This window comes from Bufo gargarizans, chromosome 11, assembly GCF_014858855.1.
Source record: "Bufo gargarizans isolate SCDJY-AF-19 chromosome 11, ASM1485885v1, whole genome shotgun sequence".
Classification (NCBI taxonomy): domain Eukaryota; kingdom Metazoa; phylum Chordata; class Amphibia; order Anura; family Bufonidae; genus Bufo; species Bufo gargarizans.
In genome coordinates this window covers 11,446,811-11,468,800 of record NC_058090.1, presented here as the reverse complement: position 1 = coordinate 11,468,800, position 21,990 = coordinate 11,446,811, and positions in this window count along the sequence as shown.

Here is a 21,990-nt window from a genome sequence, read left to right as displayed (position 1 = left end):
ATCACATACTTTGCCATGCTTTCAGCCTGGGCTATGAACAGAGCATCACATCCTCTATGGATTAGGAAAGAATTAATCATTTTCCTGGCACATTCACAATGCTCCACATCTGTGCACACACCAAGAAGAAGAATATGACCTTTTCCACAATGAAAGTGACTTCCCATCCTTAGCGCTAGTCAGAAACCTGGTAAAGGATGTGATGTTGGCAGAAGCTAGGTTTTTAGAAGAGCATTGCATGACTGGGTTCCTTAGAGGTCAATGCACACACCTTTGGAACACTAAGTATATTGCAAAGGTTCTACTACAAACATGTCCACTGCAATTAAAGTGGCTTTGCAGGACCCACAGGCCCCTTTAAGTCAGTAGGATCCATAAGGATTCGTTGGGGTCTGATTTAAAGTGGATGTGTCATGGCTCTGTTAAGAATGGAAGCCATGATGCTCATGTGAACAGAGACTTAACATGATGATAAAAGCAAGTAAATATAGAGAGAAATAGGCACAATATATTCTCCATGGCCTCTCCATTGGTCTTCTACTAAGAAGATGTCACTGCCCAAACACTACTGGCTTAGGACCTTTGTGCCACTTGATGGCTTATTTCTAAACCATTGGTAGCAGTGTTATTCCCAGATTTTTTTTATCAACCTCCACCCTCCACCCTTACATTTACTTTGGAATCCAACAGTCTTTTATCCATCTAGTTTTACTTAGTGCTTGGACAGCTCTTTTAATTCCCGTTGAAGTGGTTGCTAAACTGGAGAAGCCACCATAAAACATCCAAGCCCTGAGACCCATTCTTCCTTCCAGAACAGATAAAAATGTGACCGCTGATGAAGGTCTAATGTGACAGAAACGTCTGGTCTAGATATTCTGTTTGTACCTTGGAAATAAATATTGGGCAACTGGATGAAACTACTGTGAAACTAAATAAACTTTAAATTGCAACACTGAAAATCTGTGTGCTTCAATTTCACTATATGTACATTGGCTGGTTTCAGCCCTTCATTGGCACCAGAGTCCATCGAATAGAGTGCGGTTCTCCACTTTATCATATACCATGAAAATAGCCTGGATGAATTTGAGAGAGTAACAAATCATCTTTAGAGGTAACATGGTAGCCAATTACCCCTCCATCAAGTTCTTATTGTGGACTTTGGTGGCATGAATCTTTTTTGCCCCATAGGACATGTTCTATTTTTTTCGGGAACGAAATTGCGGACCCGGAAGTGTGGATTCACATTTCTGAATCCAGACAGCACATAGTGTGGCCCCATAGAATTGAATGGGTCCGCAATTCCGTTCCACAAAATGCGGAACAGAATTGCGGACGTGTGAATGAAGCCTAAGTGTGATTTTTTTTTTTGTGGGTGCAATACACCATCTTTGCACCCCTGACACAGAAAGATAATCATAAATCTAGCTGGTAATTCTGTGGGTGACCTACAGCGAATTTTTTTGTTGGGTGCAATGCAACATTATACTTTGTACCCCTGACACACAAATATAATAGTTAATCCGTCTGTTAGTTAGGTGCACGTCATATTCCCATTTATTGTGTGAAGTACACCTGCACTGCATACGTGACAGGGAAAATAATATAGATAATCTGTCTGTTAGTTCAGTGGGTGACCTCAAAGAATGAGGAGAGCATCAAATAAGGGACGTGGCCCTGGTCGTGGTGCTGCTGAGTTTGGTGGAGCTCCTGTTGCAGGAAGAGGACGTTGTTGATCTGTGCCAGCTACACGCCCAAATGAAACACCTTCCTCAGGTGCACGTAGGCGACAGAACGTTCAGTGTTATTTTGTAGGCCTGAATACATGTGTACGAATGGTGAGGGCACAACAAGTAGAGGCAGTAGTAGATTTGGTGGCTGACAGTGCCTCCAGTTCCTTCACATTGTCTCCCACTGAAAGCCCGGAATTGGCACCTGCAGCCCATGGGCATCTGTCTTTCACCTCACCCCCTTGCAAATCAGCCAAGCAGTCTGAGCCCCAAGTCATGCAGCAGTCTCTCATGCTCTTTGATGACTCTGCTGGCAGGGTTTCCGTGGGCCATCCACATAGCCCTGCCCTAGAAGTGGAATAGATTGAGTGCACTGATGCCCAACCACTTATGTTTCAGGATGTGGACATGGGGGGACCACCTCAGCACGTCTCTGATGATGACGAAACACAACTGCTGTGGCTTTCTGCAGTGTGTAGACTGGCAAGGAGGGCAGGGGTGAAGAGTCGGTGAAAGATGATGTGGAGGATGATGAGGTCCTAGACCCCACATGGAATAAAGGTCATGTGAGTGACTTGTGCAGCTCGGAGGAAGAGGTGGTGGTTACACAGCACCAGCCGCACAGCAAAAGAGGGAGCAGGGTGCAAAAGCACAGTGGCCATCCCCTAACCTGTACACCTGCTAATGCCCACTGCACACCAAAGCCAACTGGCATGGCAGTAGTTCCCTGGCATGGCAGTTCTTCAGACAATGTGCTGATGACAAAATGCGAGTGGTTTGCACGCTGTCACAGTGGTTTGCAATCAGAGCCTGAAGCGAGGCATAAATTTTCTAAACCTGAGCACTACCTGCACGACCATGCATCTAAATGCAAAGCACGAGATGCAGTGGAGTAAACACTAGTGTTGAGAGAGCATGCTCGGCCGAACACTAGTTCGGCTCGAGCATCGCGATGCTCGGCACATCGCAGTGTTCGGCTGAATATGCTTGAGTCAGTGTATTTAAATCCAATTTAGCCTCTATTTTTTAAAAGTTTCTGCCGGGATTAGAATTCACAACCTTCTACATTAGAGGCAAGGACTTTAACCTCTCAGTTAAAAAGCTGAATGATAAACTTTGTCAGAAAAACCTCATAGTAGTTTGTCATGTAGTAAGTATCATTTCATTTTTCACTGCAGGTTAACATGTAGCTGTATAGCGTAGTGGTTAAGGTTATTGGCTTTAATGTAGAAGGTTGTGAGTTCAAATCCTGTCAGAAACAACAGACCGATGAGTGGTTGGTGCCACTGAGCCTCAAGTCTGCCCTGGTGGTGTGTAATAATGGGCAAAAACTCATAGCAGCTCTGGGACTAGCCGATTTGATGAACATCCCTTGCCTGGTGCATGTGCTGAATTTGGTGGTGCAGAGGTTTCTGAAAAATGACCCCGATATGTCAGAGCTGCTGCAGAAAGTGCAGGCCGTCTCTGCACGCTTTCAACATTCTCACCCTGCTGCTGCTCGCCTTTGGCCTTCCTGCTCACCACCTCATATGCGACGTGAGAGACTGTGCCAGCAGTAGGCGATAGTGGAGTTTCAGCTGCAGCACGCATGGGTGAGTCACTTCACCACCAATGAGTGGGCCTCCATGTGGGACGTGTGTGCCATGTTACGCTGTTTCAAGTACTTCACCAACATGGCCAGTGCCGATGATGCTTACTATCCCACTTCTATGTCTCCTTGAAAAAATGCTTTGGGCGATGATGGAAGAGGATGTGGCAGAGAAGGAAGAGGGATAGTTTCCACTGTTATCAGGCCAGTCATTCACAAGTGGCCCAGAGGGTGGCTTCCTGCACCAACAGAGGCCAGGTACACAATCGTCTAGCCACGGCACAGTTCTGGAGGATGATGAGAGGAGGAGGATGATGAGCAGAAGGAACCATATTTACAGCAGGGTGGCACCCAAAACAGCTCATGGGCATCGCTGGGGGGATACAGAGGACACAGATGATACACCTCCCACAGAGGACAGCTTGTTGTTGCCTCTGGGCAGCCTGGCACACATGAGCAAGTACATGCTGCAGTGCCTGCGCAACGACTGCCGAGTTGCCCACATTCTAACCAGTTCTGATTACTAGGTGGCCACCCAGCTGGATCCCCGCTACAAGGACAACGTGCTGTCCTTAATTTCGTCACTGGAGCGTGATCAGAAGATGTGCGAGTACAAGCGCATGCTGGTAGACATGCTGCTGATTGCATTCCCACATGATAGCAGGGGCTCAGTGGAAGCACAAGGCGAAGGCAGAGGAAAAAGTCGCCAACGCAGCTGGGACACCCCCAGCACCTCAGAAGACAGGGTTAGCATGGCTGAAATGTGGAAAAGCTATGTCAGCACGCCACAACTAGCACCACCAGCTGATACGTTACGTCTTAGCAGGAGGCAGCATTTCAGCAACATGTTGGAACAGTACATGTGCACACGCCTACACATAAAGACTGATGGATCTGCCCCCTTCAACTTCTGGGTCTCCAAATTGGGCACATGGCCTGAGCTTGCCCTTTACACCTTGGAGGTGCTGGCCTGCCCTGAATCCAATGTATTGTCAGAACGTGTATTCAGCACGGCAGGGGGGGTGATCACAGACAAGTGCAGCCGTCCGTCCACAGCCAAAGTGGTCAAGCTCACGTTCATTAAAATGAACCAGGCATGGATCCACCAGGACTTGTCCGTACCTTGTGCAAAATAGACAAGTATACCGGTAGCACCCAGCCATTGTTAGACTCTAACACACTTTCTCTTTGTTTTATCTTCCCAAATTTATAAAAAATAATAATAATTAAAAATTAAAAACAGCACCGTTTCCACCTACACAGCCACGTCCACCGCCTGCTCAACCTCCTACTCCACTTTGACCTCTGCCTCCTAGTTCAAGATCATTATTTTAAACTTTTTTTTTAATTCTATGTTATTTTTATTGATTTCCCTACCCACGTTTGTTTACAGGGCAATTGTCCTGCTCTTTTCACTATTTTGTTTCCTTTTGCAGCCCTCTAGCCCTTTCTATGACTTTTTAGAGCCGTTTTAGTGCCCCAAAGTTCGGGTCCCCATTAACTTCAAAGGGGTGTGGGTTTGGGTCAAATTTGGGTCAAGTTCGGGTCCCGAACCCAAACTTTGTGGTGAAGTTCGGCCGAACCCAGCAATCCCGAACTTACAGGTGTTTGCTCAACCCTACTTATAACACATATCCAATCCAGCACTAAACTTACTATACAAGTAAATGTTGTAACACTTTTCTCCTACCTTTCGTAAACCAAAAGACAGGACTGACTGTGATCAGTCAACTTAAAATTTTATATATAGCAATTTTTTTTTCCGATAGTGTAGAAATCCGCTAGTCTCCAGAGTCAGTTGAGGCAGACGGCACATTTTAGTGCTTATCCTGTAATTATGGAACCCTATATAGACGTTTAGACAAATCTTTTTTCAAAGAAAGTCTCGTAAGCTTCACATTTGGACAGTGTTCAAAAAAGGATTTAATGTCTCAGTCTAGTTGATGAGATTAATGGGCCAAATGTAGCAACACATTACATTAACCTATGTTTAATCACATCATTCCGAGTCTATGAGAACAAAAAAGTGTTTATGTTAAGTCACATCATCTAATAGGACGCAAAATTCACTTGTTATTGTGATTAGATGAGGAAGGAGACTTGACCTCTAGCTCTTCAACAAACTCTGCCAGACTCCCCCGGAACACAGAGATGAATGGGCCGATTGTGAACACAGTATAATATATACAGAGGAACAATAAAGTGACCCAGATCCTAATTTACAGGTGTAAAATGAAATATAATTATGTAGCAATTTCTTATCTGTAATTTTTGGTTAATTGAAGACATGACAATTATTGTAAATAGAGGGCAATATTACAGCAGTCATATGGTTGTACATAGAAGCAGTTATATAGTAGTTATATTCTTGTAAATAGGAGCAGTATTATAGTAGTTATATTCTTGTACATTGGAGCAGTATTATATTAGTTATATTCTTGTACATGGGGGCAGTATTATAGTAGTTATATTCTTGTACATAGAAGTAGTATAATAGTAGTTATATTCTTGTACATAGGAACAGTATTATAATAGCCATATTCTTGTACATAGTAGAATTATTATAGTAATTATATTATTATACATAGGAGCAGTATTATAGCAGTTTAGCAGTTGTATTCTTGTACATAGGAGGCAGTATTAGTAGTTATATTCTTGTACATAGTAGGCAACATTATAGTAGTTATATTCTTGTACATAGGAACAGTATTATAGTACTTATATTCTTGTATATAGGAGCAGTATTATAGCAGTTGTATTCTTGCACATAGGAGGCAATATTACAGCAGTCATATGGTTGTACATAGGAGCAGTTTTATAGTAGTTATATTCTCGTACATAGGAGCAGTATTATAGTAGTTATATTCTTGTGCATAGGAGCAGTATTATAGTAGTTATATTCTTGTACATAGGAGGCAGTATTGTAATAGTTATATTCTTGTACATATTAGCAGTATTACACTAGTTATATTCTTGTACATAGTAGGCAGTATTATAGTACTTATATTCTTGTACATAGGAGCAGTATTATAGTAGTTATATTCTTTACATAGGAGGCAGTTTTATAGTAGTTATATTCTTGTACAAATGAGCAGTATTATAGTAGTTACATTCTTTTACATGTGAGCAGTATTATAGTAGTTATATTTTTGTACATAGGAGTAGTATTATAGTAGTTATATTCTTGTACATAGGAGGCAGCATTATAGTAGTTATATTCTTGTACATAGGAGGCAGCATTATCGTAGTTATATTCTTGTACATAGGAACAGTATTATATCAGTTATATTCTCTTACATAGGAGCAGTATTACAGTAGTTATATTCTTATATATAGAATCAGTATTATAGTAGTTATATTCTTGTTCATAGAAGGCAGTATTATAGTAGTTATAGTCTTATATATAGGAGCAGTATTATAGTAGTTATATTCTTGTTCATAGAAGGCAGTATAATAGTAGTTATATTCTTGTTCATAGAAGGCAGTATTACAGTAGTTATATTCTTATATATAGGAGCAATATTATAGTAGTTATATTCTTGTACATATGAGCAGTATTATAGTAGTTACATTCTTGTTCATAGGGGCTGTATTATAGTAGTTATATTCTTGTTCATAGAAGGCAGTATTATAGTAGTTATAGTCTTATATATAGGAGCAGTATTATAGTAGTTATATTCTTGTTCATAGAAGGCAGTATTACAGTAGTTATATTCTTATATATAGGAGCAATATTATAGTAGTTATATTCTTGTACATATGAGCTGTATTATAGTAGTTACATTCTTGTTCATAGGGGCAGTATAGTAGAAGTTTTACAGCAAGACACGGAGGCTCATATTGCTTTCTCCTTCTTTACTGTCCACCAATAGCAGCAAAGAGAAAAAATTTACATACAGGAAATGACCATAGTAACCCAAAGTCCCTCCTCCATGGCCCCTATAATAGGCCGCTCTTCCTCTGAACCTCCCTCTTTCTTTGCTGCTGCCACCAGTTAAGTACACCTATGGTTCTGTCAATTTTTTAATATTGTGCTTGTATTGTCAATTTCTTGCTGCGCTGCTTCATGCTAGGGTGACAAACCCTTGCTGGCAGCACTCCTTATGTAGTTTGCTACCCACGTTTTAGTATTTTAGCAGTTTTTATTTTCGTTTTCAGATTTTCCCCTTTAGGTTACCCCTTGCGCTTTGTGACCCCTTCACATCGCTTTCCCTTTGCTGCCAGAGTCTCCCTCTGCGGCATCCCTTGTCCCCCCCGCATTACCTCATTACCGGAGCTTATCCAGCGCAGGAAGGAGAGCTCACTTCATTCTCGGCCGGCGGTCGGGGCGGGGCCTCTGCTCCTCTCTCTGCCTCAGCGCCATTACTGTAGCTCCTCGTGTGGATTCGGACCGCGAGATCTCGCGAGATCTCGGCGGCCATTCTCTGCCTGGTTGCCGCGATTCTCGCGGGATTTCATCCGTAGCAGCCCTTCCGGTCACACGCGGTTACCTTGCCACCGGCCCCTGCACGCTGCACCGGTCCCCTGCTCCTTCCCTGCTGCTGTAGAGGGGATTCATGGTGCATTAGGTCTCGTGGTCCCTCAGTCTTCCGATGACGAAGTTGCGCGCGATACGCAAGGAGTTGAAGCATGCTCTTCTCATTCTTTACCTCTCGTTGCGTCATCTGGCCTGCATCATCGGACTGTTAGCATCATCATTTCAGGCCGTGTTTCTGACCCCATTGCACTACCGGGCTCTCCAGCGACTGAAGATCACGCATCTTCGGACCGGTGCCTCCTTTGCGGGCGTGGTGTTCCGGGACTCGGAAGCCCGAGAAGAGTTGGTGGATAGCCAATCTGGAAGCGTGGAATGGCAAGGCGATCTTCGGATTCTTGCCTGTGTTGACCATCGAGTCGGATGCGAGCCTCCAGGGTTGGGGGGGCGCATTGCAACGGAGTTTCCACGGGAGGCTCCTGGTCGGCGGAGGAGTCTCTCCTCCACATCAACGCCTTGGAGCTCCTAGCCGGTTCGTTTGCAGTCAGGAGCTTCTCCAACGGGATCGCCAATGCATGCATCAGACTGCGGATGGACAATATCTCGGCAGTCCGATACGTCAACCGGCTGGTCGGTACTCATTTCGGCGATTTTGGCCCGGTTAGCCTAGGAATTTTGGTCGTTTTGCCTTTCCAGGGACATCATGGTGCAGGACCCGGTTCTTCTGCTGACGTCCGGATCCGGAGGCGTTGGCGGTGGATGCTTTCCTCCAAGATTGGTCGGTATCCCACCTTGATGCTTTCCCCCCGTTCTCGGTGATTCGGTGGACACTCCTTCAGGTTCAACGACATCTCGCGGATTTGGTTGTGGTGGTTCCGTTCTGGGGGTCTCAGGTCTGGTTCCCTTCGTTGCTGACGATCCTAGTGGAAGTACCCCTGCTTCTCCCGTTTCGTTCGGATCGCCTCCGCGACCCTCTGGGTCTACACCACCCACTTCTCCTCGACGGCTCCCTTCGGCTGCGGGCATGCCGGATCTCCGGACACCTGGAGCTGTCGATGGCATTTCGGAAGCGACTCGACGGTTCCTGGACAACGCATGGGCTCCCGGCACCAGAAAGTCTTATCGGGCAGCCTGGAGAAATTGGTCTAGCTGGTGCGTGGAACGGAACTTGGATCCCGTTTCGGCACCTGTAGCTCACCTGTTACAGTTTCTCACGTCACTTTTTGAGGCGGGGAAGGCATACCGGACCATAACCAAGATGCGATTTCATCTACCCATCTTGGTTATGACGGTGGTCCTGCTGGTCAACATCCTTCAGTCTCTCGCCTGTTGCGAGGTTCACGGTTGGCACGTCCTCCTCGACCTCGTTTTTTCCACTACCTGGGACGTCTCTCTGGCCCTTTCCTTTCTATCTTCTTGGCCGGATAATTCTGCCCTGTCATTGTGACCGTTGTCGGATAAGTTGTTGGCTTTGTTTAGCCTTATTTCTTGCAAAGGGGTCTCTGATGTTCGGGCCCTTGATTATGACGCTCGTTCTTTCACCCCGGATGGGGTCACTTTTACCGTTTCACGTCGTACTAGACTAACATCAAGTTTGTCTCCTATCCCAGTTTCCACTCTTCTCCTCTTTTGTGCCCTGTGGCTCGCCTTAGGGAATACGAATGCAGGACTAGGGCACATCGGTCATCCGCCATATCTCAGCTGTTTCCTGTCTATCCGACTTCCTTTTGGACCGGTCTCTACCCCGATGTTGGCATGCTGGCTTAAATGGGTCATGTCGCTAGCTGGTATAGACACTTCCGTTTTCACGGCCCATTCAGCGCGGAGTGCCTCTGCCACCTCGTTGGCGGTTTCAGGGGCCATATTGGAGGGCGTCATGCGTTTGGCTGATTGGTCTAATGTCACCTCGTTTAGGGAATTCTATTTCCGTCCTCAGCCTCGTTTGGTTACTTCTATTGTTGAGCGGCTTTGAACTTGCAATATGAGCCTCCGTGTCTTGCTGTAAAACTTAATGATTTTCCTATTTCATGACGTAAAGTCATAGTTTTATTAAAGACACTGAGGCGAGTATTGCCCACCCTGTTCCCTCCCTTGGGTTTTTATTATGGGGGTTTGTCATTTACCTCGTTGATTGTTAAGTGTCTTTTCTTATTATTGTCATTTATTGTGTTTATTAGAAGTCTCATTATCTTTAATGTTATTTATTAAGATTTATATTTTCAGTCCTTCAATCCCATGTGTGTCTATTGAGTACGGGGATGCCGGATGTATCTAGTCCTGACGTATTTGTTTCACCTGGACCTATGGTCTGCTCTCTTTTTCAGGATGAAGGTCGATCCAGTCTAGGATGCTGTACTACCGGCTAATTTTCTACCACAATTGGGCCCTGTTGGCTAGTTGGATACGTTTCGTTGGCGTTGGACTTATCCGTTCCAGTTACAGTTCAGAGTTTTCATGAAGGTGTTCGTGTTCTTGGCACCAGGATCTCAAAGAAAGAGGGAGGTTCAGAGGAAGAGCGGCCTATTATAGGGGCCATGGAGGAGGGACTTTGGGTTACTATGGTCATTTCCTGTATGTAAATTTTTTCTCTTTGCTGCTATTGGTGGACAGTAAAGAAGGAGAAAGCAATACTCGCCTCCGTGTCTTTAATAAAACTATGACTTTACGTCATGAAATAGGAAAATCATTAAGTTATATGCATATACACAGTGGTTGGATTATGGTTGCTTTATCCTAGGACACATTTACAGTTGTTACATTCTTTTCTATAGAAGCAATGTTGTAACTGTTATTTTATTCTTTTCTTTCCTTGGTGAAATTACTTCCGTGTAGTGGCCCATAATTGCCCACTCATATCTTAACCCTGTATAGTGACCAGGTAGAGGAAATGGCTGAGAGTATTGTGCTGTCTCTAGGTGCATTGTTGAATACTAATTACTACTGTTACTGTAGTATGGGAGTAAGTTATGGTGCTTTTTATAGTGTTTAATATTGTCCTGGGGCTTTTATTTTGATTGACCATGCAATGAGGATTTTGGCTATGGCTGCACTTGTTTTCGGGGGCAGTGTATTCTTCTACTTATCAACCTCTTTATATGACAAAGCCCTGCACATAAAGGTGTCTAGTAAGGTATGGCCTCCTGCTGAAATACCGCATGGTGTCTTCCTCCCTCTACCCAAGGCAGTGTTGATTCCACCATGGATTTGCATACAGATATCGTTCATGACTCCTACGACCCTAATAACTGGAGATAAATGTTCAACACTACAATGAATTTATATTCACACAGTATCTATCTCACTAGCTTTCCAGAATAGCTGCTCCACTTCCCATCTTCTACATGTTAATTATACATCTAAATGTAGATGTCCAGAAGTAATAGCAGAACATTTGCATTATTTATAAAACCTCACTTTCTGCAGCGGCGTATCCATCCTAATTTGTTTGAATGACAGGATAATTACTTGTATGCGAAAAAACAACACATCAACCATTTTAATTAGTCCTTACGTCGTACCTTGGAGTTGAATGTCTACAAAGGTTTGCCGCCAGTGCTGTCCATGTCATTCTTGTTCTCACAGGAAGAACCAATAAACGGGAGGTTTTTTTAAAATTAAAAACTAAAATTGATTATTTTTGTATTTTTTCATTTTGCTGCATACAGCATGCAGTTCTTTTTTCTTACATATACTCAATGGAGGGCCCATTCTGCTTTTAAAGGGGTTTTCTGGGAATTAAGTATGAATGACCTGTCCTGGGGATAGATCATCAGTATCTGATCGGCAGGGGTCTGAAAGGGCGCCAGCCACAGCGCCATGCTTTGTATAGTGGTCGTTTTTGGTACTGTATCTCAATTAAATTCCCTTGAATGGGAATGAGCTGCACAAAGGTCTGATGGACGTGATATCACAAGGCTAAGGCAGAGGTTGCAGCATTTGGCCCTTCCAAGAGCTGATTGGCAGGGGTGCCAGAAGTAGGACCCCCCCACCAATCTGATATTACAGTCCTGGATAATATTATTGAGCAAGATTCTGACTGCTGGATTCTAATGGTGTCAACAAGTCCTTGAATGGGATAACTATACCCCTGCTTTTTGATAAACCCATTTTGTTTGTTGTTTGGTATATTGCATGCTACAGATGTGTCCACTCTTACTTTACTTTGATTTGATTATGAGATCCCCAATATCTCATGAAGCAAATACAATGCAATATTGAGGCATGCTAGCAAAATTATTGGCAGGCTGTAATACCCAAGACCACCACTAGATGGCCACTCACAGAGACACAGAGAATAAACATCTCATGGCAGAGCATCGCAAATTCATTATTTCATTGAAATTAATTTTTTTAAAGCTTTTTATCTTGCTTCACACATTGTGAGATATGTTGAGCCCAGAGGAAAGGTAAGGAAGGGCACATCTGTAACAGTAAACAAGGCACAGGGGCTGGCATAAGCACCAGACAGATCTGGGCAGATGTCAACGTTAATTTAGCCAGGGCACAAACATACTGTGTGCTTGTCAATCCAAGGGTGCAGTAAAGGAGGGACCATAATGACTCCTGGTTAGCCCAGTGCCATGTGTGCAATATATTAATCAGTAGTATATAGGACAGTAATATTGGATTTTTTAGCAAGTCCCTTGATCACTGGGCCCTGTAAAGATGCCTAGATGAATGCAGTCTTTGAGCCCCTGTTATCTATAAGTTGCAAATTTTAGTTGCTTAGAATTCACTACTGCAGTTTAATCAGGTTATAGAATTCCTCTATTTGGGCTCATGGACTGATATAAAAAAAATAATTAAAGATGCAATAACATAAATAGAGTATACAACCTGTCCATACATCCGTCAAGATGCAGGACCTCTGGGTTTAATTGGGCAGTAGTAGCCAGGTGAAGGGGTTATGTCCATATACCTTGACAGAGCATATGGAAAGGGGTTGTCAGTTTGGACAACCCTTAGAAATGACATTTTATACTTGGCTGGATGAGGCCCCCAAACGAAAGTGCTGCCAAAACGCGCGTTTGGGTGTGCTGCTCTCCCAAGGTGCGCCATATTATAGGTAGGTCTGATAAGTGCATTTCTCTGTGTATTTATGGGTTTATTTTGTATCTCGAGTTAGGCTACTTTCACACTTGCACTTTCCTACATCAGCCGTAAACTAAGATATGTAATTCAATAACAATAAGATGCAAACCTTTATTATTCCAGTTCCAGCGTGCCAACCAATACCACCCAGTCTTTACTTCTTCCAAATCATCCTTCAAAGTTTTCATGTCCTAGAAAAGCCATTAAGATGCAGGGAGTGGAGGAGCTGGATGTTCCTGATGACATATTCTTATTGATGTGTGATGTGACAAATTAATTCATAACTAATCAAATTTCATGTGGAACTTTGGCGAAGCTGATGAATCGAATTTTTCAAAACTTTGCTCATCTCTAACAACAAGCATAACTCTAATGAAGAATCTGCTCAGAGTTACAACCGAGAACCAGAGGTTGGATCCCACCAATCATAAAGGGATGGCATATCCATCTTTTTTTTTGGATAGGAATATCCCTTCAAGACAAATATGGTCCCATCAACCAGCACTGATCATTACTTTAGTTTTTTCTTTTAACTTGTCTTGTTACTAATTTTCATACCGTTAACGGGCTCAGGAGATTGGCTTTGATTAAATTCTTGCCTAAAGCATTTAAAATTGATGAAAGTCAGTTTGATGGCATTGACACACGCTCCAGATGTTTGTGCAAGTGAACGGTTCTCCCGTCAATCACTTGAATAGAGTAATTAATCACAAAACAGATGCAATTGATATGATGGCTGATGTGCCGGCTTCTGATAGGAGAGAAAGAGACGTCCAATCACACGAAACCTTGTAATGTCATTATAATTCTTCATTAGGGATTGATTGATATTGATCCCATCTTAATATTAGTATTCGGATGCCAATTTCTTGTAGGCATGACAACAATGGAAGTAGGGTAGTTAAAGGGGAACCCCAGTGTAAGATTCCCAATGCAATTGCTGTATATTCTAAGGAGTCCTTAAAGTGTAACTGCCATTCTTTTTTTTCTTTTTTTTTTGTAATGTGTAGGGGCAGTGATACTGAACATTTTTGTTATATACTTTAATTACTGAAATTGGATATTTCTATACGAAAAATAGCTCTAAAGTGGTCCACTTTGAGCCTTAGCAAAGCTCCCCTGTCTTCTGTTTACATAACACAGTCAGTGTTGAGTAGGTCTCCACAATTATGTAAATAGAAGACAGAGGAGCATTGCTTGGGCTCAAAATGGGCCACTTTAGAGCTATTTTTCTAATAGAAATGTACAATTTCAGTAATTAAAGTATATAACAAAAATGGTCAGTGTCACTGCCCCTATACATTACAAAAATAAAAAATAATGACAGTTACACTTTAAGAGGTGGTCTAGTTTCAACTAATAAAGATTGCATGGGGGCTATACTACGAAGAGTATTTATCACCAATACAAAGGAGGGCAGAGGGTCTGTGAGTCATCCTTGGAATGGAGTGATGGTTCACATGTTGGTCCCCTTTACTTCAGTGGGGTTGAAAGTGAATTGTGTACATCAGTCCCCTAGAAATAAATGGAGCTTAGAGAGGAGACATGGGGACCCTCTAAGCTCGGGATAAATTTCATTTTTTAATGAGAAGTCATACAATTTTTCAATATACTTTCTGTGTGAAGGCTAATAGTTTTCAAGGTCTCTGCTTTCTGCCATTGAACCTCTTTACCTACATGTACACCACAGGTGCCTAGGTAGGTGTATGCAATTGCTATTTCTGTCACCCAAACGACAAGCCCTCACACAGCTCTGCCCTTTAAATGGGTTATCCTATGATTAGTTTATAAAATGAAAATTAAATATCATATAATATTTTTGTAACAAAGCTAAGCCCAGCTCAGTACCTCACATGGATCAATGGATATCCCCATTCTTTGCTCCAATTTTTCTGCTTGATTGGTATCAAGCTGAAAGCTCAGGGGCATGTCCTTTACGCTGCTGTTCTTTCTGCAGCAGATCTCTCCCTATTACAGCTTAGGTGGCAGGAGAAGGATGGAACTGAGCGTGAGTGCGTCCACTTCTTTGAGGTGGACAGAGAGATAATAAAATAAAAAAACAGCAGGTGGTACGATACAGATGCATTTTATTGAATCAGCAGCTATGCAATTACAAACGTATTCAGATGCAGGTGCTGGTTTGAAAACTGCTAAATATTTTTAACATGGGCTAATAATCATCTGAATGGCTAAGCAACGCTGCTCCTATAATTGGAGCAGTGCTGCAGTTACCAGATCTGGCCACTAGAAGACGGAAGGAGCTGTGTAGATCAGTCACTGACTTCCTGCCCAGGAGCTACTGTAGAACAACTGATCCCAGGGGGGAAGGATTTGGACCCCCGCGGATCTGATAGTGTTTCCCTATCCTCAGGAAAAACCATCCATATCAAAGTACCAGACAACCCCTGGGGATCACGGAGAGGCCGTGGCATTGTCACATCAGTGCTTGTGAGATTTGGCGCATTTTTTCAATCAAATGGCCGCAATGGCCTCTTCGCTAGCAAAAGTTTGCTTAGGTGAGTATGAATTTTTTTGTTTTTTACTTCCATTTCAGAAAAAAAATGATTAATTAACACAAACCGTCAGGAAATTTGGCTAAGGGGCAAATCGAATTTTACCGGAAATTAAGATCAAATTCAATTAGTTTAGCTTCTATTCCCTCAACACTAATTATTATTATTATTATTATTATTATTATTAGTAGTAGTAGTAGTAGTAGTAGTAGTATTGCAAGTTGGATTTATTTTTATAAATTATTTTTATTATTATATTTTAATTCATTGATTTGTCATAAATGTATTTCTAAATGAGTTATTTATCATTCATTTATAATTATTAGATTAGTTATTTATTATCAAATTATTATGTAACTATTTATTATTATTTTTTAGTTATTTAATTAATTTTATTATATTTTTGTCTTTTGTAATCTAAAAACTGCAAATTTCAGAAATCAGGTCGGCCCCTGGAAATAACCTTCAGAACATTGATCCGCTTTTCAAAATAATTGACGGACTGCAGCCTTTGGATTCATAGATTTTTGCTTCCTGCTGACTACATTAAAGTCAGGCGTCATTATACACGTCCACCTAATCAAACCATATTGCAATTAAAGATGAGAAGCTGTGATTCCGTTCTGCACCATATCTGATCATTTCTACTTATACAATGCCTCGGTTAATAATAGGAATAAAGGTTGAAAGCCTTGGCAACGGCAAGAGATACAAGGTATCAGAATAACGAGGGAGATCCGTGAAGGGGATTCTTAGTGTCAGCGTGTCAATAAACGTTAACGTTTTATTGCTTTTAAATTAAAATTTCAATGTCAGAAATCTTCAGAGACTTCCTCTGAAGGTTTTAATTTAACTTAATAGCTCCAGATTCTACATTATGCGACTTGGCACTCGGAGACGCCATTGCTACGCTATAAGTTTAGCATCAATAATTAATGGAGAGGATTTCAATTTTAATTAATTGAACGATTGGCCGATAACATTTTTATAGCGCCCAGGTTTTTAGACACTGAGAGGGTGTTGGTCCATTAACAGGATTTCTTAGATGGGGTTTAATAATTTTAATACTGAGGCCCATATCAGCCCAATTTTTTTTTTATTACCGAAAATCTGATTGGTTGTTTGTGGCTACGCCCACTTTTTAGAGTCCACGAAATGCGGCAGAATTTTCAGGTTGACCCCATGACTAAGTGACCCAAAGTTTGGTGGGTTTAACTTCAAAGCTGTACGAGTGGCAAAAGTTTGCAATTTTACAATGAAAGTCTATGACAAAAAGTGGGGTCTTTGGGGGCCGCCCTAGGGGCCTGGAGGGTGGGATAGGTTAACAAAGCACAATCAACCTATTCGGGCATGTGATGAACAAGTGTGCAAAGTTTCATAATTGTACTCCTAAAACTGTGGGAGAAGTAGCGTATAGAAAATAGCTACATTTTCATTGGCCATTGTTAGCCCTGCCCACTTTTGTGTCCCCCCGAAAAATTCACCTTTTTATTCGGGTTGACACCAACAATATGTTGTCCGAGTTTGGGGAGTGTAGAAGAGAGGGGGCGTTAAGAATAATAAAACGTAATAATAGCTAGATGGTGTAGTTTCTGAAGAAACCACAGGATGTTGGCTTGAAATATGATTGGCTGTTTGTGGCTTCACCCACTTTTTAAAATTGGAACCCAAATCACTCAATGACTGACTGTGCCAAATTGGAAGACCCAGCCATTAACAGTCAAAGAGCGGCAGTAATTAAAATTTTCCCATATAAAACGAATGGCTAAAATGATATTGGCAGTTAAAGGCTCCACTCACTTTTCCTAAATTCTATCCACACTCACCCAGTGACCCATGGTGCCAGTTTGAGGACGCTGGCTTTCATATTGTAAGAATAACAGCTTTTTACATTTTCTCATTGAATAAATAGATTAAATAGGAAAAATCTGATTGGTTGTTTGTGGCTTTTTAAATTTGAATTCCCGTTACCCAGTAACCGAATGTACCAAGTTTAAAGACCCTGCCATTAACAGTGTAAGAATGGCAGCAATTTAAATATTCCCATTAAATAGCACTTGGTAATACTTGATTGGCTGTTTTAAGCTCCACACAGTTTTCCGAATTTTAAGCCCAGTCACTCAGTCATGGTCTGTGCCAAGATTGGGGCCTCTGGCTTTAAAACTGTGAGAATGTCACTATTTGAAAGTTTTACATTAAAGTCAATAGGTGAAATCTGATTGGCTGTTTTAGGCTCCAACTACTTTTCATAAATTTTGACCCAATGACTTTTCAAGCCAACATAATTAGACCCCCATTCAGACCTCAGATCAGCCCTCAAGCCTCTTATCATCAGCCCCCATGCCTTTTATCACCAGCCCCCATGCCTCTTATCAGCCCCCATGCCTCTTATCAGCCCCCATGCCTCTCCTCAGCCCCCAGCCTCTCATCAGCCCCCTGCCTCTTATCAGCCCTCATGCCTTGTACACAGGAGCAGGCAGTGTGAAGACTAAGAGGCGGAGTAGGCATGTGTGGCAGGAAAGCCTGCTCTGCCCCTCATCTGCCTGCTCCCGTGCTCCCACCAACCTTCTCACTCCGAATCTTCCGGCCAGTCCCTATTAACCAATATTAAAGATGAGTCGGTCAGCACACGCTGAAATGCACGCCGCACGGGACAGGACAGGCTCCACGTGTAGTATAACGGAAAATCCCAGCAGACGCGACTTGATGCTCATTCATAGAATTTTATTGTCATAAATCAATATGTCCCATCATCTAGAAATCAATATGTCCCATCATCTAGGACGCGTTTCGGCTAGACTGCCTTTTTTAACAGGTAGATGTACATTGTGAGTAGCAGGTATATATACACACATCAATGATTGAGGATAGAGAACCTCCCAGTGACGTTAACGCCCATAAGGGGCGGTACATTCATGGTAACATAGTAAAGAATTAGTCAATCAAGCGAACGGCACAGGTGTTAGAACACATAGATATAGATAGTAAACGGTAAATACCAGCAGAGCAGAGAAAATTCTTCATTACGTAGTGGATGTCTAAAAAACAATAATGCATAAATTAATATTAGATGGTACACAGAAAATGCATTGGTAAACAGAACCAGAACTCAAATGTGCATGATTTCATAATCTCTATTGAGACCCCTTGGATGAAGGGTATCCAGGGTATGGATCCAGTAGGCCTCCCGACGCAATAAAAGTTTCTTAATGTCACCTCCCCGCCTGGGTCGAGTGACCCGCTCTATGACCTGAAACTTCAGTTGAGCAATTGTATGGTTATATTTCTCAAAATGGGAAGGGATGGGTAAAAGTAGATTCTTGGTCCTAATAGTTGACTTATGCTTGCCAATACGATCTTTAATGCTCTGCATTGTTTCCCCAATATATAGCAACCCACATGGACATTTGATCAGGTATATAACATTGGCTGATTCACACGTGAAAAATCCGTCCACTGGGTATGTACGTCCAGTGTGTGGGTGATATATATTGGGCCCTTTGATTATATTAGAGCACTGGAAGTAATGCAGACACGGAAACGTACCCTTCCGCTGTGTGGCCAGTACACTTTGTTTGAGGGCACCGCGAGTACTCCCAATATCCGCACGTACTAATTTATCCCTATAACTTTGATTCTTTTTATTACAAATAAGGGGCGGATTTTTGAACTCGTCAATCTGGGGGTACGCTTTTACTAACAAATGCCAGTGTTTCCTTACAACATTATCCAGTTTCTTGTTAAACGGGTGGTATTTGTGGATCAATGCCACTCTTGAGATTTTAGCTTGTTCTTTATCAGAACTACCAGGGGTTTCTAATTCACATAGGGTCTTTGTTAGAATTGAAGTGGGATACCCTCTTTCTTCAAACCTCTTGGTCATTTCATAAATTCTGAGTTCCCGTATTGAGGGATTAGAGACTATGCGCCTAACCCTCTGATACTGGGACTTCGGAATTGCTCTCTTCAAAGAGGGTGGATGAGCACTGGTGAAGTGGAGGATGCTGTTCCTGTCTGTCTTTTTTCTATATAAGTCAGTAGAGAGATTACCATTGGGATCCTTGGTCACCCTAGTGTCCAGGAAACTGACTGTATAATCATCACATGTGACTGTGAACTGTAGGCCAATGCAGAGCATTAAAGATCGTATTGGCAAGCATAAGTCAACTATTAGGACCAAGAATCTACTTTTACCCATCCCTTCCCATCTTGAGAAATATAACCATACAATTGCTCAACTGAAGTTTCAGGTCATAGAGCGGGTCACTCGACCCAGGCGGGGAGGTGACATTAAGAAACTTTTATTGCGTCGGGAGGCCTACTGGATCCATACCCTGGATACCCTTCATCCAAGGGGTCTCAATAGAGATTATGAAATCATGCACATTTGAGTTCTGGTTCTGTTTACCAATGCATTTTCTGTGTACCATCTAATATTAATTTATGCATTATTGTTTTTTAGACATCCACTACGTAATGAAGAATTTTCTCTGCTATGCTGGTATTTACCGTTTACTATCTATATCTATGTGTTCTAACACCTGTGCCGTTCGCTTGATTGACTAATTCTTTACTATGTTACCATGAATGTACCGCCCCTTATGGGCGTTGACGTCACTGGGAGGTTCTCTATCCTCAATCATTGATGTGTGTATATATACCTGCTACTCACAATGTACATCTACCTGTTGAAAAAGGCAGTCTAGCCGAAACGCGTCCTAGATGATGGGACATATTGATTTCTAGATGATGGGACATATTGATTTATGACAATAAAATTCTATGAATGAGCATCAAGTCGCGTCTGCTGGGATTTTCCATTATAGTCCCTATTAACCAGCACAAGACAGGGCCGGACGGTCTCTATCACCCTGCACCAGCCACAGCAGACCTGACCCTACCACCCAGCGCTCGCCGCAGCAGACCTTTCTCTACCACCCAGTCGGTTCCTATGAATAAGCACACACTGTGGCCACCGGGCTCTCCTTCTTCAGGTAACACGGATGTCAGGTACATCGCAGGCTGCTGTTCCTATGCAGCACAGAGTGCGATGTATCGAGCATAAGCAATGCGCCACACATTTTATATTTTTTTGCCCTGTATTCACCCCATAAGACGCACTAGCGTTTCCCCCTCATTTTAGGGGGGGGAAAAGTGCGTCTTATGGGGCGAAAAATATGGTAGCTTGGTTCCGAATTAATTTGTCACGAAAATATCAAACTTCAAAAAAGCTAAATTTTGCCAACTAAGGGACCATAGGCCTAACTAACTGGGACAAAGTCCTCAAAAATGAAAATACAGCCACACAATGGGATATTTTTAAAAGCATGCTAAAAATCTAATTGTGAGAGGTGCATACCTTATGGGAATAAAAGGGTAAAGAACAAGAAAAAAACAATGTGGATAAATAGAAATGTAAAGAAAGCAATAAATGTCAAAAAGAAAGCATTTAAGTCATTAAAACAGGAGGGTAGTGAGAAGCATTAAAAACCTATAGGGAAAAAAATAGAATATGTAAAAAACAAATAAAAGCAGCCAAACTCGAGACCCATAGATTAATTTCCAAAAAGAGTAAAACTAACCCTAAAATGTTTTTCAATTATATAAATGGTAAAAAGTATAAATCTGAAGGTGTCTGCCCTTTAGAAAGTAATGAGGGGAGAGTTGCAGAGAGCGACGAGGAGAAAGCAAAGTTATTAGATATTTTTTCCCCCAATGTATTCACTGAGGAAAATAAAATGTCAGATGAAATGCAGATTGTAAAAGTAAATTCCCCATTAAAAGTGCCCTGTCTTACACAGGAAGAAGTACAGAGGCGTCTTAAAAAGATTAAAATAGACAAATCACCGGTACCAGATGGCATACACTCCCGTATCCTAAGAGAATTAAGTAATGTCATAGCCAGACTCTTATTCCTGATATTTAAGGACTCTATACTGACAGGGAGTGTTCCACAGGATTGTTGCAAAGCAAATGTGGTGCCAATATTTAAAAAGGGTCCAAAAACAGAGGCCGGAAACTATAGGCCGGTAAGTTTAACATCTTTCATGGGTAAACAGTTTCAAGGTTTTCTAAAAGATGGTATCTTGGAGTACCTCGATGAAAATAAGCAAATAACGCCATATCAGCATGGCTTCATGAGGGATCGGCTATGTCAAACTAATTTAATCAGGACGCACTACAGCTGTAAAAAGTATGGAGGAGAGCAACTAAAATGATAAGGGGCATGGAGGGTCTTAGTTATCAAGAAAGATTAAAATAATTAAATGTATTTAGTCTTCAGAAGAGACATCTAAGGGGGGACATGATTAACCTATACAAATATATAAATGCGCCATACAAAAAATAAGGTGAAAAACTGTTCCATGTAAAATGCGGTAAAAAGATAAAGTGCCACTGCCTCCGATTGGAGAGGAAAAAGTTCAGTTTCTGGAACGTCAAAGCTTATTTACTGTAAGAACTCTGAAGCTGTGGAATATACTTCCTCAGGACGAGGTCACAGCAGGAACAGTGGACAGTTTTAAAAAGGGTTTTGATGAATTCTTAGAAGTAAACAACATTAATGCTTATGAAAACGTGTAGAAATCTGAGTCTCAG